At 44.9% G+C, this 18385-nt stretch overlaps 1 protein-coding gene across 1 annotated transcript in view; it reads left to right on the top strand.

Annotated features, from left to right (window-relative positions):
- The window catches only part of C13H17orf67 (chromosome 13 C17orf67 homolog), a 34902-nt gene extending 33233 nt beyond the window's left edge, over positions 1-1669 (top strand). The window contains exon 4 of the mRNA XM_056549599.1: positions 1227-1669. The gene's annotated coding sequence lies outside the window, so the exon portion shown is untranslated. The remainder of the gene's footprint in view (positions 1-1226) is intronic.
- The last annotated feature ends 16716 nt before the right edge of the window (positions 1670-18385 follow it).

Below are 18385 nucleotides of genomic sequence, written 5' to 3'. Positions count from 1 at the left end.
GCACTCCACCCATTCCACTAGGTGTTTTTTAAAGTTGGGAATAGCTGGATCTTACATGCCCAGAAATTGTAGGCTTAGTGCTAGCCTAGGAGAGACATATCTATAGTGTAGGGTCTGGTCCAACTGAGGTGACCTTATCGTGGTGGGATGGTACACACTATTTGGCCAAATGGTAAGCTAAGAACCTTTCATTTTCTCTATAGCAGTATTGCAATGAAAAAAGTGTTATATTACACATATCTCAGCGCTAGCAGTGTGCTGCTGTAATTCTTTTGTTTGTACTTGTAGGTCAATTTTTGCTTTTTAGGCTATGTACTAGCCGTCACGACCCCTCCAATAGACATGAATGGAGGGGGCGTGGTATGATGTCATGAACACGAAAGCTGCGGGGGCCTCCGCTATCTAACATCTTATCCCTTATCCTTTGGATAGGGGTTAAAATGCTTACAGCGGAGTTTATTAAGTTAATATAAAAATGAACAACATATTTCGGTGCTCACTTGCACCTTCCTCAGGTAAAAAAACAATTTCTGGTGTCCCGCTGGGGCAAACACATGCTACTGTTTTTGTTTCCTTTTATAAACCTATGATTCCTTAAAGGGGTACTCTGTCCCTAGACATCTTATCCCCTATCCAAAGGATAGGGGATAAGATGTCTGATCACGGGGGTCCCTGCTGCACCCGGCGTTCGTTTAGGACATCGGGTGCAGTGCCGGAGGCTCGTGATGTCACAGCTGGCCATGGCCATGACATCATGAGTGGGGCATGACTGATGTCACAAGCCTCCGCCCCCTATATCGCAAGTCAGTCAAAGTTCGCCCTGTGCGCCGGATGTCTGGGGTGCTGCAGCCGAGATCGCGGGGGTCCCCAGCAGCGAGACCCCCGCAATCAGACATCTTATCCCCTATCCTTTGGATAGGGTATAAGATGTCTAGGGGCAGAGTAGCCCTTTAAGTATTTCTATATTGAGAAAAATCACCAATATTACCAATGAAAGCAGGCCAGGCAGCGTAAAAAACTGTTGAATTTATTCATGCATTTCTAGGAGGAATAACAGAAGAATGATACAATCCAGAAAAAATAGGCCCCAGAATTGATATCTTATTGGTAATGCAAAACAGACATTTTAGGATTGCTGACTCTTTAGCTTTAAAAACTTAAAAACTAACCCACATGACAGGGATGTGATTTCGAGAGGTCTAACTATTTTGTCATCTTTCTTGCAGATCTGAACCTGATCACAGGAGATTTCTTACTACTATGAGAAGAATCTGCTTTATGCTAGTTTTCCCATATATTCCTATAGGCATGCAAACACTGCTATCTGAAAGCCTGTGCCACACCTGTTACTTTGGTATATATTCTATTTATAATGAAGTGGAAGCATTCTATTAGCCATTGACTTAAACAGAGAATTGTGCGGTGTTTTTGGCATACCTTGACTTCAGTATAGTTTAAAGTGTGGAAAATGAATACAGTGACATTGTTTAGGTAAAAGCATCATCAAATATAGTTTCAGTAGTTTATGCAAATGCTATCAACTAATAATATAAAGCATTAAAGTCCTTAGGCATTGTATTCCTTTGTGTGTGTGTGTGTGTGTGTGTGTATATATATGCATGTATACTGTAAAGCCTTAATGTATCTGCTACAATAAAATCATTGCAAATGCTAACAACAACTAGGGTGTTCTTGTAAATGCGTTATGAGTAAATTAAATATATATATATATATATATATATATATATATATTTCAAAATACACATAGCTACGCAACACAACTGTAACGCTGCTGGATGTGGATCCTCTAACCTGTGTGGCAAATGACATGGGCTGTATCGGGGAGCAGAGTTTAAGGTGCCGCTGGTCTTCACCAGAGCATGCCGCAAGGCAGGATGGGCTTGCTGCGGCAGGCGACACCCAGATTGCTACCCCCGATACGACTCGACCACACAGGTAACTGGGCAAGATGAGGTACAGAAGGATGAGACAGAGGCATAGTCGGACTTAGCAGAAGGTCAAGGCAGGCGGCAAAGGTGCGTAGTCGAATAACTTAGCGGAAGGGTCAAATACACGGGCAAGGCAAACAGACAATTGGGAACACTTAATCTCAGGCTAGGGGCACCAAAGATCCAGCAGGGAGAAAAAGGCAGAGCTGCCTTATATAATTTTGGCAGAAGGGCCAGGCACCAATCAATGGTGCACTGGCCCTTTAAATTGCCTGAAGCCGGCACGCATGCGCCCTAGGAGGCGGGGGTACATGCGCTGGGAAGCAGAGGCCAGAGCGAAGGCAGGTGAGAAGCGGGTCATGATTTGCTTGTGGGTGCGTCCCGCGAACCGCGGCCTGGACAGGAGAGCGGGGAGGTGAGCACTCACTGTCGGAGTGCCGAAGCGCTCACCATAACAACAACGACACAATGCAAATACGGAATCTGGTCAATATTTATATGAGCAAATGTAATTGGGAATCTGAGTTACCAAGAGCACAGTGGTCGCCATAGTTCCTAAATGGAGGAAGTTTGTAACAACCAGGAATACTTCTTGAGCTGGTCGTCCCACCAAACTAGTAATTTAGGGAGTAAGGCATTGGTACGAGAAGTGACCAAGAACCCAATGGTCACTCTGTCTGGGTTCCAAAGGTCATGTGTGCGGATGAAACAAACTTTTAGAAGGTCATCTATCACTGCAGAACAAAATTTAGTCTGATTTGGGTTTTATGGCCAAAAGTGGTCAGAAAGAAGCCTCACCTTAGTAAAAGACACATGAAAGCCTGACCTGGACTCTTGGAAAAAACTAAAGGACTCTCAGATTGTGAGAAACAAGATTCTCTGGACTTATGAAACCAAGATTTTTGGCCTCAATTCTAAGCATAAAGTCTGGAGGTAACTAGGCACTGCTCCTCATCTGCCCACACATGACATGCAAAAAAAATACAGGATAGGCAAGAGGGGACTAAATGAAGGGAATTATGTCTATGGGAAAACACCCTTTAAGTCCATGTATGTGTTCCTGTTATGCAGGAAGTCTAAAATGTGTGTAAGGGTGCGTTCCCACAGGGCGTATACGCAGCGTATTTGACGCTGCGCAAAATGTATGGCAGCAGCGGGAAATACGCTGCGTATCCCTTGCTCACTATACACACAGGGCTTTCCGGCGGCAGCCTTATGTGTGTAGTGAGTTTTGGAGGCGGAGCCGCGCATCACAGATACGCCGGCACACGGCCCCGCCTCCAAAACTCACTACACACATAGGGCTGCCGCCGGAAAGCCCTGTGTGTATAGTGAGCAAGGGATACGCAGCGTATTTCCCGCTGCTGCCATACATTTTGCGCAGCGTCAAATACGCTGCGTATACGCCCTGTGGGAACGCACCCTAAAGGTTGGAGAGGTATGCAAATTCTTTGGAGGAATTCATTTGTATTTTTCCTCTCATATTTACATATTTAGTAGGCCCTTTAGACCCCCGCAACCGATCTACTGCTACAGCCTGCCTATACATATAGTTATATAGTTAACTGTGGATAGAGTACCCCTCTAAATAGATCACAGTAAGAGTATTGGGGAACTCTCTCCCAATCGAAATCAGTCCCTAGCACCTAAATCAAGATATATCACAGCAAGGATTGTTAAAATATTACTTTTAATCTTATATTTCAAAGAACACCACAATAAAAATAGTGTTGCTAGTGTTACCCAAATAAATAAAATCCTCTTTTACATAAAACAAGAATTATGTATTATCATTCAAAGCAATGTCTGCGCTCCTACTCAAGGGTTGGCACAGATGGTATTGTCTATTACAACAAGGTTAGCCAGATGTGGAATTAGCTGGCTGATGAGCGTAATACTCAGGGGAGCAGTGGATAAATTATCTCTCCCTATTCACCTCTCCCTGTTACACCCTTTTTGGCAAGTGTTGCTTCACCCTTAAAAGGGCAGCCCCATTCTGGAACTTGACCTTTCTTACACCCTGAATGCCCTGACCTCCCTACGCATTTCTTCCACCTATTACAGTGGAATCCTCAGGGAACTTAGTCTAGGAGGTTACGTAAAAGAGAATGAATGAATATAGACAAACTCATATGTAATATATAAAACTGTAAACAAATGTATGCCAAGTAAATAAAGTACAGTGATCCCTCAACATACAATGGTAATTCGTTCCAAATGAACCATCGCTTCTTGAATTTATTGTATGTTGAGGTATCCGTGCAATAGTAATATAGAAAGTAATACTCACGTGTCCCTGCTGCTCCGGACCGTCACCGCTTCCCTGGATTGTCGCACTCCATCGCCATCATCACGTCCCCGTGGTGTCCCTGCCACTCCAGACTGTCACCGCTGCCCTGGATCGTCGCTCTCCCTCGCTGTCATCACTTCACCGCGCATGCCACTCCTATTGGATGACGGAATGGCATGCGTGACTACGTGATGTCAACGAAGGAGAGCGATGGCTAAGCAGCGGATTATGAAGAGGACGGTCTGGAGCGGCGGAGCACGCAGGGCGCATTAAATGGCTATCTGTTAGCAGCTGAAGCAGTCTGCGCTGCCGGATAGACATTTATCCGATTCAGGGGCGTACCTAGAGCATTTGGCACCCGGGGCGGACCCTTTGTTTGGCACCCCCCACACCCGCACCCCCCCCTTAATTACACCCTCCTCCCTCCCCCCCCCCCTTTATTTACCCCCCTTCCTCCCCCCCTTTAATTACACCCCCTCCCAGGAGTGGATTTACAACACTCGGGGCCCACGGACCAAAAAAAAAAGCAAGGGCCCCTACTAGGCTCTGCAGCTCGTCAATCTTCTGCCACGCCCCTATTCCACCTAAATCCCACACACAATAAACTAAAATTTATATATATAAGAAACACTTTAACATAGGTAAATTTCCATGACCAATAATACTGGTATACAAGGAGTAAATATATACCACCACAAAATAATTGGATAATACCGCCATACTGTACTGAATAAAACCACTATACACAGACCAGTATGCTATACAGGATCTGTATACAATATAAGTGATTATATACAGGACCATATGGCGGTAGATATCAGCTGTACACAGGATGCTTATACCATATAAGTGATTGCAGTTACATTTTGGGACTCACAATTACGTATTTTCTGATCAGCGGCGTCCTCTTTCCTTTTCTTCTCCGTCCGGATAAGATCGCCATGTGGATCTCTTAACATCTGCAGGAAAAATATGTCAGTGCCCTCCCCTCCTCTACACAATCTTTCCATCTATAGGCCCACAAACTGTAATAATGCCCTCCTTGGGCAGGAAGTTGGTAGCCAGGTAAATAGGTAACTAGGTAGGTAGATCAGAAAGCCAGATATGTAGGTAGGTGACAAGTTAGGTATATAGGGGGCTAGCTAGGTAGTTAGGCATCCATGTATGAAGGCCAGGTATGTACATAGTTAGGTAGCTGGGTATGTAGGTAAGTAGTTGGGCATCTAGGTATAAGGTTAGGTAGCCCCCCTTCCCTGTAGGTATAGGCAGCAGAGTTAAACCCCCTTCCCAATAGGTATAGGAACAGAGTTAACCCCCCTTTCTCCTTAGGTATAGGTAGCAGAGTCCCCCATCCCCTTTCCAATAGGTATAGGCAGAGTTAAAACCCCCCTCCCCCCGTTTCCCATAGGTAAAGGCTGTGTTAAACCCCTTTTTTCCCATTGGTATAGGCAGATCCCCCCCCTCTTCCCCATTGGTATAGGCAGATTTACCTTCCCCACCCCTCTTTCCCATAGGTATAAGCAGGTACACTCCCCCTCTTTCCCATTTTCGCATTCCCATAGGTATAAGCAGAGCTATATCCCCCTCTTTCCCATAGGTATTTGCAGTTACACCCCCCCTCTCTTTCCCATAGGTATATTCAGTTACACCCCCCCTTTTCCCATAGGTATATGCAGATGCAGTTACACCCCCCCCTTTTCCATAGGTATATGCAGTTACACCCCCCTCTTTCCCATAGGTATATGCAGTTACATCCCCCCTCTTTCCCATAGGTATATGCAGTTACACCCCCCTTTACCGATCAGTGCTATGCCTATATGTAGCGCTGAACAGAAATAGCAATTCGAAATTGCTATAAATAGTCCCCTGCTATAAAATTGTTATAAACGTCCGTCATGCCCCCAGACAACCCAGATTCTCATCATTGAAAGGTCACATTAACGTAAACATTCATGTCATAGCAAACTGTGAAGACTGTTCATCAAGTATGACTAACTTGTGACGCATTACACACACAACAATCACAGCTAGAACATTGCCTTGACAATCTCCGATAAGACGTTCATTTCTGCAGCTCTGTACTGTTCAGATAAAACAGGTTTAAAGGGGTACTCCGGTGAAAACCTTTTTTCTTTTAAATCAACTGGTGGCAGAAAGTTAAACATATTTGTAAATTACTTCTATTAAAAAATCTTAATCCTTCCAGTACTTATTAGCTGCTCAATGCTACAGAGGAAATTCCTTTCTTTTTGGAACACTGATGACATCATGAGCACAGTGCTCTCTATCCATTTTAGCAACCATGCATAGCAGATGTATGCTAAGGGCAGCATGGTGGCTCAGTAGTCAGCACTGCTGCCTTGCAGTGCTGGGGACTTGGGTTCAAATCCTACTAAGGACGACAATAAATAAAGCGTTATTATAATAACGTCAGCAGAGAGAACTGTGCTCGTGATGTCATCAGAGAGCATTCCAAAAAGAAAATAATTTCCTGTATGACGCAGGATTGCTCATCACTGTGTGATGCAGCCAGCCTAGCCAATCAGAAGGTAGAAGCATCGGGCAATTAGCTGCGGCATTCACACCTCACTGTGGTGGGAGATTTAAATGGCTGTCTGCTATGCCTAGATGCATGTGGTTGTTTGTTTGATTGGTTTATACCCATTTCATGTGTTCTGACCTGACCTTTTCTGTATTTTGACTTCACTCTTGCCTGCTGATGTTGTACTACATTGTTCTCCTGGTTTCACCCTTGCTTGTTCTGTGTTCTGATTCTGGTCTGATATTGTGCACTCTAGCTCTCCTGGTTTTGACCCTCCAGCTTGACCTTAGTTTTTCCCCTCTGGTATTATGATATGGTTCATGATGTATGGTGTCCATTTGTGGCTGACATGGCCTGTTTGACCTCCCTGACACCCAGTGCACCTAGCAATTGTAGCTGTTGCCCTGGGAGTTCCCAACCCAGGAAATCTGTACCCCTCTCCATAAGTACATTGTAATTTAAACCATCGATGCCTTATACATCACTGGTTTACCGTGTAATCTGGTGTGGCACAGGGTTTCCTCAGCAAGGGCAGAAGGTGTGCAAGATAGTGGTGAATGGTCCCACGGTGGGATCGGCTATCATGGCCGATAGAAAAATAAGAGTTGTGACTCTTAAAAGACAATAAGGAAAAACTGAAAATGAAAAATAGAAAAAAGTCCTTAAAGGGTTATGATATTGTAACGCTGCTGGTTGGCAATTACCAGTGCACCATGTGTCCTGATTCTTATCAGCGTCATGCGACATCCTCTGTGCCATGTATCTGCTGTGCTACCTGGTCTTGCTGCCCTTGAATGTCTCCTGCTGCACTTCCTGCTCTGTCCTCTAGGGTCCGCACATGAGTACTGGCTGAATTTTATAGAGACAGTATGCACTCACTAATGGATCCTCCTCCTATTCCTGCCTGGCACTCCCTATATAAACCTGCTCCACCTATTGCCTGACACCTCAGCAAGGTTATGTTTCCTGTATTGCTAAGGTCCCTAAACCTTGTCTTCTGTACCTGTTTTCCTGACCCTGACTGCACCTGTAGCCATCTTGGCTAGCTGTTCTCACAGTATCTGCTAATATACACCTGTTCTGCATCTGACACTATCTTTAGGGTCAAATTACCCAATTCTGCCTACCTGGCTGGCTGCCTCTTGTGGTACAGCGGGTCCAAACCCCTAGGGTGTTACAGATATAACAGAATATGGCTGATTGATGCAGGTCCCACCCCTGGAACCCTCACTTATCGCAAGATCAAGGGCCCCCAACAATCTCTATCCTGTTTGTGGTTGCTGAAGGTAGTCTGAAGGCTTAAAACTGAGCCGGCTGTTTAACACAGTTTGTGTAACTCCCATTGATGTTAATAGGAGTTGCACAACATAGTAGCACCACAAGCAGTATATGCTGTTTATACTACTTCCATTAACCTCTGGGGGGGGGAAGGGGGTTACATAAACTGTGGTAAAAAAACAACAACAACATTTGGCTTCCTGACCACTTCAAGCAGGCAAGGGTGGCTGGGAGACATCAATCTTAAGATTGAGACATATCCATAAATGTCCAAAAGGGAATTCCACTTTGAGGGGTTAACTTTACTGGAGGAAATTGCATGTCTTTTTTTTTTTTTTTTTTTAAAGGGACTAAATTGCATAAGACATATATTGCCACCAGATGTCACTATTTATTTGCTGCAAAATGTTCACAATTGCTCTGATAATAAAGTGCTATTGCGAAATGTCTAGTTCACGTCTGTTTTCTAGTTTTTTTGTTGTTCTTTTTTTTTTTTACCTATCATTAATACTTGTTCCATAATTCTATTGCTTTACTGCCTTTAAAAATGTTCCCTTGCAGCTCCTGTGCCCAATGCAGTTATTTGTTATTGGGCTGGTGTTATAATACTGGTGTATTCTTATGTGACAGGGTCTTCTCCTGACACCAGGTCTATCATGTGACTCATTTCACTGAACCATTCTATATATCCCGAGACGTAACAACTCCGCCCCAGTGTGACATCACCCCCTGCCCCCGCTATGCAAGTCTATGGGAGGGGGCGTGATGGCTGTCCCGCCCCCTCCCATAGACTTGCATAGCGGGGGCGGTGGGTGACGTCACACAGGGGCGGAGTCGTGACGTCTCGATACTCCGGCCCCATGGTCGCACCCGGCAGTTTGTGAGCTGGCAGCGCGGTGTGCAGCTCCAAGAGGTGGGTGCCGAATGCAAGATTGCGGACGTCTCCAGTGGTGGGACCCCCCCGGTCAGACATCTTATCCCCTATCCGGAGTACCCCTTTGTCTGGTGCGGCATCCTGTTGTAGTCACCGCGCTCTGGGCTGTAATGACTCCTACTCAGACGTGATTGACAGCCTAGGTATGGTCGACATGTCTGCTCCGCTCCTTCTGCACATATTTCCAGGTATAGTGCATTAACTTGCCATATACACTACGAGTATCAACACTGTTTAGCGCATTTCAGATTGAATAATGTGGTGGACCACTGGTGTATGGCGGGACCAGGGGGTATAGCGGTGTAGGTGGTGTGATCAGATGGTATTAACCCCGGGGGGGCAAGATGTTGTTAAACCCTAGTGTTCGTGACGCCAGAGTGTTTTTTTGTATCGGTATCTCCGCTATTCCAATGGCTAGTTAAGGAAAGGAGAGTCCACAACCAGTTATGGTTAAATGGAGGCTTTACTGAGTTTAAGACAGATGGAATTATCTTTAAAGCTAGGCCAGATTCCCAGAGAGGTGGCCAGGAACACAGAAGACCTCACAGCTTGCTGCGACCTATTGTACTTGTATTAGACTTGAGACAATTATCTTGAGGCTTGACTATATGCAGAACTTGACTACTTGTAGTGACAGCAGACATAGACATTTGACTTACTGGAATGACTGTAGCCGTGTGGTCTTCCAGATGCTGGTCACTGGTACTGAGATCTCTGGTGGTTGCTGTGCTCAGTAGCAGGTGGTAAGAGATAAGAGAGTGAATTGTAATGGCCGCCCCTTTATATACTGGGGGGCTGGACTAAAGCCCATTGGTCAAACTGCGGGTCATAGCTTAAGCTGGTGCTCTCTGGGAGAACATGTGACAACAAATCATTTGACTGCATAACATAACATGTGACAGAATTACAGGTCCTTGAGACAACCTCTCACAGGTCCTCTGCTCAATCTATACATTAGGATCCATTCTATACATTAAAGCAGTATACACAGCATTCTGGAAACAACAGGGGGAGACCGTGCAGGGGAGCCCAATGGTCACTGAGGGTTTTCACCTGACAGGGCCTAAGGGTAGTACAGGACCATGTCCTGTACTGGGACATCACAATAACACTCTAGTAGGTCCTCTTGGCTGGCAGGCAGCTGTAACCGTTCATCTATGATGGCGGTGATAGCAGTATACACTTTGATGGCAAGGATCCTCCAGAGTTCCTCCTAAAAATGTTAGATGGGCTGATGGTGCCTGAGGCTGCTGTTTGGAAGATGCAGCTTTGTTGAAAGAATGGAAAGAATGGTGGCCACTTCGTGAAACACGTTGTCAAGCTTGTACTTTTTATTTTATTTTTATTTACTCATAAATAAGAAGAACAGTTTTACAAAGCATTGCACCCACTGGATCTCATTCTTTCAACAAAGCCGCATCTTCTAAACAGCAGCCTCAGGCGCCATCATGGCATCTAACTTTTTTAAGAGGAACTCTGGAGGATCCTTGCCATCAACGTGTATAGTTACGCCCATGGGAATTTGTGCCAGAATATGCACTTCCACACAATCTTTTGTTGCTACTGTCACACCCCCTCCCATAGACTTGCATTGAGGGGGCGGGGTGTGATGTAATGAGGGGGCGGAGCAATGACATCACAAGCTCCCGGTGCCAGATCCAGCGCTCGGAACAGCTTGTTCCAAATGCTGAGCTGCGGAGTACTCCTTTAAGAATCTCCTATATTGGTGTAAAATGATCTACACAAAGGAGGTCAATACATCTATAATAGTTTATTAATATTATTATGTTTTGTTTTTCTAAATATATATATACACTAGCTTTTGCCCGAGGCTTCGCTCTTGTAAAATTTGGGGTAACATAGATCTACTTTTTACGATCCTATAGTAATGAGGCTGTTCTGGGCAAAGTCTACTGGCATCCAAACAACCCAAATTCTTTTAACTTTGATTGCCGTGTGTAAAGAGTTAATGCCGGACATCTGCCGGAACGGCGATGTCTGGCATTAGCCATGGGTCCTGGCCGGGACTGTGCTGGTATGATGTGAGCTCAGCTCCTGAGCTCGCTTCATAACCCTCCTGTGCCGCAGCGTCGGGTATACCTAGCGTTCTGCGGCAAGGGGTTAATTTATAAAAACTTTTAACCCCCGTTTCACCCCTTCAGGGACGGAATTTTAGACAACGTTAAAACACGTGTTTCTTTATCTCTCATTGTTATCCTAAAAACAAAGTTTCATGCTTCTAGCTTCAAAAATGACGGACTTCCATACAAACTTTCAAGCCCTTTTTCACCCCCTTAAAAGGGTACTCCGGTGGAAAACTTTTTTTTTTCTTCAAATCAACTGGTGCCAGAAAGTTAAACAGATTTGTAAATTACTTCTATTAAAAAATCTTAATCCTTCCAGTACTTATTAGCTGCTGAATACTACAGAGGAAATTCTTTACTTTTTGGAACACAGAGCTCTCTGCTGACATCATGACCATAGTGCTCTCTGTTGACAAAAAAGTTTTCCACCGGAGAACCCCTTTAAGGATTGAATTTCCTTGTCTACTTCTTAAAAACAACACCTGTGAAAAAATTTTGCTTTCTAGGTCCAAGGGTTTAGGCTGGGCGTTGATGAGTCAGTGAGTCAGGTCTTCTCTTTATATATATATATATATATATATATATATATATATATATACCCTGTTTCCCCGAAAATACACCCTACCCCGAAAATAAACCCTAGCTGGATTATTGGGGTGGGCTGCAATATGAGCCCTACCCCGAAAATAAGACCTAGGGCCAGGGGTACTCAACTGGTGGCCCGTGGTCCAGATCTGGACCGTGGCCGCCAGTAATGCGGTCTGGAACGCTGTGTGGAGGATGGGGGGGGGGCAGCAGGAGTGTGGAGGATGGGGGGCTGCGGGAGTGTGGAGGATGGGGGGCTGTGGGAGGATGGGGGGCTGTAGTAGTGTGGAAGATGGGGGGGGGGTGCGGCATCCTCCACACTGCTACAGCCCCCCATCCTCCACACTCCCACAGCCTCCCATCCTCCACACTGCTACAGCCCCCCATCCTCCACACTCCCACAGCCTCCCATCCTCCACACTGCTACAGCCCCCCATCCTCCACACTCCCATAGCCCCCCCATCCTCCACACTGCTTCAGCCCCCATCCTCCACACTGCTACAGCCCCCCATCCTGCACACTCCCACAGCCTCCCATCCTCCACACTGCTACAGTCCCCCATCCTCCCACAGCCCCCCATCCTCCACACTCCCACAGCCCCCCATCCTCCACACTGCTACAGCCCCCCATCCTCCATCCTCCCACAGCCCCCCATCCTCCACACTCCCACAGCCCCCCATCCTCCACACTCCTGCAGCCCCCCATAAATAAATAAGCCCTACCCTGAAAATCAGCCCTAGTGTGTTTTTGGTGACTAAAATTAATATAAGACCCGGTCTTATTTTCGGAGAAACACGGTATGTATATATATATATATATATATATATATATATATATATATATATATGTATATATATATATATATGTGTGTGTGTATTCAAGCGATTATGAGAATATACCAAAGGACATAGTGTGGATTGCATCCCAGCATTTTCCTTCGCATGCCCCCAGGATTATACAAGTATTATAAGTGTAAGTTCAGTGAGAATCTTATTGAACAAATAACACATTGTATTGTGGCCACATAGAGCAATAAAAAAGATGGAAACATAATAACGAAACAGCAAGAAAACAATAAACAGTGATATTACTTAACCAAAACGTTTACTATACAAAGTTAATTGGCAAAATCAAACAGTCATATTGAAAACCATTGTAACATTGCATCAATGATTGTTTACAGAAATGATATCTTGCCAAAGAATAGGTCGGGGGTCACTGTCATTTACAAATCCGTTTAACTTTCTGGCACCAGTTCATTAAAAAAATAAAATAAAAAAATAAATAAAAAGTTTTACCTTATCCCGTCAGCGGTGAACTTACCAAATCCTAACCATATACTGTACTTGGGCCTGACCAGAGACAAAGCGGCATTGACATTTTCCGCAGGCAGAACGAGCATTGAAATAACTTCCGTGAAGGGAACTATCGGTGCAGACAGGTGAATAATACTTCTAGTTTGCATATGAAAATACAATAGTTCTATCTCTGTAATTCGCTTTGCCAAAGTGAAATCCAAGTCTGCATTGTATTGGGCATGAAGATAACGCTAACACAAGTGTTGTGTACTTTGGGTCTTCTTGTGCACCGTACGGCTGTTACGTCAATCTCCTTCATGGCGGACAGAAAAAAAACCACTTCTTCTCTAGTCTGGAGAGGAACATTGTCTATTGTTTCTCCACTACTAGATCCAATCCTTCTATTTCCATGCGGCAGACAATAAACAAGTTTGGAGACACTCTGTCTGCTGAGGTTGATTTCATTTAACCCATGTTTTACTGGGCACAGTTTAGGAAAAAAAATACCTAGTTGCCAGTCTGTAAGATTTTTTTGAAAATGCCTTAGACGTAAAATATGACAAACCAAAGGAATCTCATCTTTTTGGGGTTTTTATACAAAAATGATGACCAAATTAACCCCTATATGGATAACATTTACTACATAGAGGCCGGGACCTTAGAGCAAGGATTAAAGGAGATCTGCAGTACTCTGAACTTGGGATAAGTTTTAGAACTCCTGTACGGGGCCGTGGCAATGTACAGGAAAGGGGGCGTTCCCTCCCATACATGACTCGGCACCCGGCACGCCCCTCCATGTATCTCTATGGGATTCATGGACGGGAGTGCCGGCTGCCGCGTCATGTGGAGACGGAACGCCCTTTCCTGTATATTGCCGTGGCCCGGTACAGGAGATCGCGGGGGGCCCCAGTGCTTGGAACTGGTCAACATTGCTGAATCTCAAGCCACCTGGAACAAAAGGACATGTTGTCTGTTTTATCTTCTCTCCTAAAACATGCCTGTCCTTAGTTTCATGCAGCATACAGGGGGTTAAGGTTTTGCTAACCTGTGCTTAAAGGGGTACTCCACTGGAAAACATTTTTGTTTAAATTAACTGGTGCCAGAAAGTTAAACAGATTTGCAAATTATGTGGTGTCCCGGTACCGTATTGCATACCGTACCTAGTGTAGAGTTCCCCAAAGTCAGAGTAACTACATTCAGGTAGGGTTCCTCAGGTGGGACAGCCCCTAGTCGCCTCTCCTCAAGTCTATCTCTAATGTTAATGTATGTATATATTTAATAATTATAAATAATTTTCTAGGAATGCATAGTACTTACCTTGTTTAGCGTCTCAGGACCTTCGGTCATGTGACCATGCTAGTAACCTCTATGGTATGTTGGAGGACCTTTCGAGGTCCTTGGGACAAGTGTTACCCACAAATCCTTGTAATGGTGATTGACATCAGTATGGACCAATTAGCGTTAGTCCAGCCCCTGCCTATATAAGGGAGCTGCGTCCAATTATCGCTCTCTTGGGTTGCTGCTCTCATGGATGCCGGACTAACAGGACGCTGCTACGCAACTTTCAAAGATACGCTAGGCCTAATCCTCTACCGGCCTCAGCTGAACCAAAACCGTGAGTTCAAATCTAACTCCCTGCTAAAGTTAGCGTGACTACTGGACCACAACGAATTCCCCTAAATCCAGTGGATGAAGCTTGCAGAAAACCTTCAGTAAGAGTGAACACTGTTTCAGAAAACTCTCTGGTTGTGGACAATCTATTATTATCTACCTCAGTTCTATTATCATCTACTACCCTATCGTTCCTGGGAAGGACGACGGTAGGAAAAGCATTATTGAGGAGCCCCCACCCTGGCATCACGAATAGCAAGGGTTAACAAGCACCCTTTAGTAACTGCACAGCTACGCTCCCCATACCCTACATCCCCCAGGCTATCACAATTACTTCTATTAAAAAATCTTAATCCTTTCAGTATTTATCGGCGGCTGTTATGATCCACAGGAAGTTCTTTTTCTTTTTGAATTTCCTTTCTGTCTGACCACAGTGCTCTCTGCTGATACCTCCATTTTAGGAACTGTCCAGAGTAGGAACAAATCCTCTTGGAAAACCTCTCCTGCTCTGGACAGTTTCTGACATGGACAGAGGTGTCAGCAGAGAGAGAGCTGTGGTCAGACAGAAAGGAAATTCAAAAAGAAAGGAACTTCCTATGGATCATAACAGCAGCTGATAAGTACTGGAAGGATTAAGATTTGTTAATAGAAGTAATTTACAAATCTGTTTATCTTTCTGGCATCAGTTGATTAAAAATGTTTTTTCCAGGGGAGTACCCCTTTAATGTTAAGAGAGCAGTATATAGCCACATGTCCATGCTCCTGTCCAATAGATTCGGGAGAAGTCCCTACCCTACTGGCTTAGCCTGGGATTGGGTGGAACTTCTAGCTTGTTAAAGGGGTACTCCAGCGTTCTGAACATTTTGTTCAGAACGCTGGGTTTCTGCAGCAGTAATCATGGCCGTCCCCCTCGTGCTGTGATCTTCACTCTTCCCTCCATTCATGTCTATGTGAGGGGGCGTGTCGGTCGAAACGCCTCCTCCCATAGACATGAATGGAGTGGGCATGGCGTAATGTAATGAGGGGGCGTCGCTGTGATAACAAACCATTGCTGCAGGAACACAGCGTTTGTTTCGAACACAGGGTGCTGTGGGAGATCACCGGGGGCCCCAGCAGCGGGACCCCTGCAATCAGACTAAAGTCGGGCACACTTTAAAACACTAGGCCACACTTCCCTAGTCCAGGCTACAAGAAAAATCCAACCTGCTTTGCTTAGCAAGTCCTGCTGAAAGGGTAAAATAGTTTAAAGAAAGAAGTACAGAAACAGGGGTAGCCTTAAAATGAAAATATTCAAGGAATTCATTGCGGATAAACTGAGCATTGTTTTAACTGAGGTCCTGGTCCAATGACACACCGATAAGTTGGTGGACTTTTCCTACATGTGTGATAGCCTGGGGGGTGTAGGGTAATGGGAGTGTAGCTGTGCGGTAATCAAAGGGTGCTTGTTAACCCTTGCTATTCGTGATGCCAGGGTGAGGGCTCCTCAATAAAGCTTTTCCTACCGCCGCCCATCCCAGGAACGATAGGGAGGTAGATGGTAATAGGTTGTCCACAACCGGAGAGCTTCTGTAAACAGTGTTAACTTTTACTGAAGATGTTCTGTACACTTCATTAACATAACAGTCTCTTAGCATAACAATAGCTTTCCTTTGGAGATTAACAATGGTTGGGACTTTAGCATTCACAGTCTTTTAGTCTATTGCGCTGTTCCACTGGATTTAGGGGAATTAGTTGCGGTCCAGTAGTCACGCTAGCATTAGCAGGAATTTAGATTTGAGCTCATGATTTTGGTTCTGCTGAGGCCGTAGATTTTGAGGCCTAGCATGTCTTTGAAAGTTGCGTAGCACTGTCCTGTTAGTCCAGCACCCACGAGAGCAGCAACCCAAGAGAGCGATAATTGGACGGAGATCCTTTATATGGGCAGGGGCTGGACTAACACTAATTGGCCCATACTGATGTCAATCACCATTACAGAGATTTGTGGGTAACACGTGACCCAAGGACCTTCTAAGGTCCTACAACATACCATAGAGGTGACTAGCATGCTCACATGACCGAAGGTCCTGCGACGCTGAACAAGGTAAGTACTATACATTACTATGAAAGATATATATTATATATATATTAAAGTTAGACTTAAAGAGAGGCGACTAGGGACTGTCCCACCTGAGGAACCCTACCTGAACGTAGTTACTCTGACTTTGGGGACCTCTACACTAGGTACGGTATGCAATACGGTACCAGGACACCACAAATGCACCAAAAGAGAGACAGGTCTCAACATTGTCCATAAAAGTAAGTGGAGGAGAGTTTCACACAGTTTTCAGTGGTGCACCCCCATGAAGATCCTTGTCCAGTTAGTTCATTATATTAGGACCCAATCTAGTGCATCACAGAAAGCTAATATATACACCTACAATAGACCGGTACAAGTCCACGTGCAAGAGCACTAAAGAAAAATATCTGCAAAAAACAAACAATGCAAACACTTTAAAGGGACAGTGACTAGTAACCAAATTCTGTTTCACCTCAACCTAAGGCTGTGCTACAAAGAACTGTACAAAATTTATAATTGTTCACCGAATTTAAATCTTTTTCCTGAGCAGTGTATAAGTGTGGCACCACAGGGTGTTAAGAGAAATACCTTATCACTTTGTGAAGCCAGGGCACCGTTATCCTATACACGGTCTGAGGTAGGAGACAGCTTCTCCTGGGCCAGAAACACACTGAGGTCAGGTTACGGATAACTGTCTTTACTGAGCAGGTGTTGGGTGTGAGGACGCAGCGTTACCCCTTGGGAGCCCTGTTGCCTTGCTGGGACTTGTGGTGCTTTCACCAAATGAATTGATACTGACTTGAAAGTTAATCCTGGTAGGAAGGGTTCTGTCAAGGTCTTTCTGCGCTTTCTCCATCAGGGCATGAACTTCCACCGTGCGGGTGATCCTTGCAGAATGATGACATGAAGTAGATTTGAGCTAGGCCTTCCCAACACACCTTACACTTTTACCACACTGAGGCTCAGGAACAACTGGGGCAACTCCTCCCCCCACTACACTATATAGGGGAGAATTTAGGGGGTTCCCATTGGCAGGCGGTTCACATGGAGTTTACACAGCTCCGCTCTTAAGGGTACAGTAACATATTTAACATACAACTGAATGACAACAATAAAATAAATATAAAAATATATTAACTTCTCAGTAGAGTGCAAAACATAATATAATCAAAAGTCTTCCAGCGGGTCCCACAGCGATGAAGCAGGGAAGCAGTCTGAAGCCACAGGACAGCCATTGGTGCTGGGACCTGTAAGCAAAAGAAAAGAGAAAAGGCCCAAGGAGGCGCCTAGTGCATTACCCTAAAATTTTTTTTTCAAAAACCCAAAATAAGGGGTATAATAGATGGCCGCTCACCTGGAGCGTATAGTATATACGCATATAACCTCAGTTTGAGGTAATCATAGAGGAATCCGTGCAAGCCTATAGGTCTTCATGATGGATCCAAAGGGAGATCCTGTTGATGAGCGTTTCGGGGTTAGCATACCCCTTCTTCAGATTGACAGATTTGTACAGTACAATGCAACAGCTGTTGTATTGTACTGTACAAATCTGTCAATCTGAAGAAGGGGTATGCTAACCCCAAAACGCGTTGTTGTATACTAATAAAGCTTGAATTCGTATCCATCTCCATGACCGGGTTGTGAGATTTCCTTGGACCTCCGAGCGCCTGATGAAAGGTCATCTTTTCTATTATTGGTGCTGGGACACCACCTAAGGGCAACTGCTTCATTTAAAAAACAGACTCACCAAGAATATTG

Source organism: Hyla sarda, chromosome 13 (assembly GCF_029499605.1).
Source record: "Hyla sarda isolate aHylSar1 chromosome 13, aHylSar1.hap1, whole genome shotgun sequence".
Classification (NCBI taxonomy): domain Eukaryota; kingdom Metazoa; phylum Chordata; class Amphibia; order Anura; family Hylidae; genus Hyla; species Hyla sarda.
This window is presented reverse-complemented; position numbering and strand designations above follow the sequence as displayed.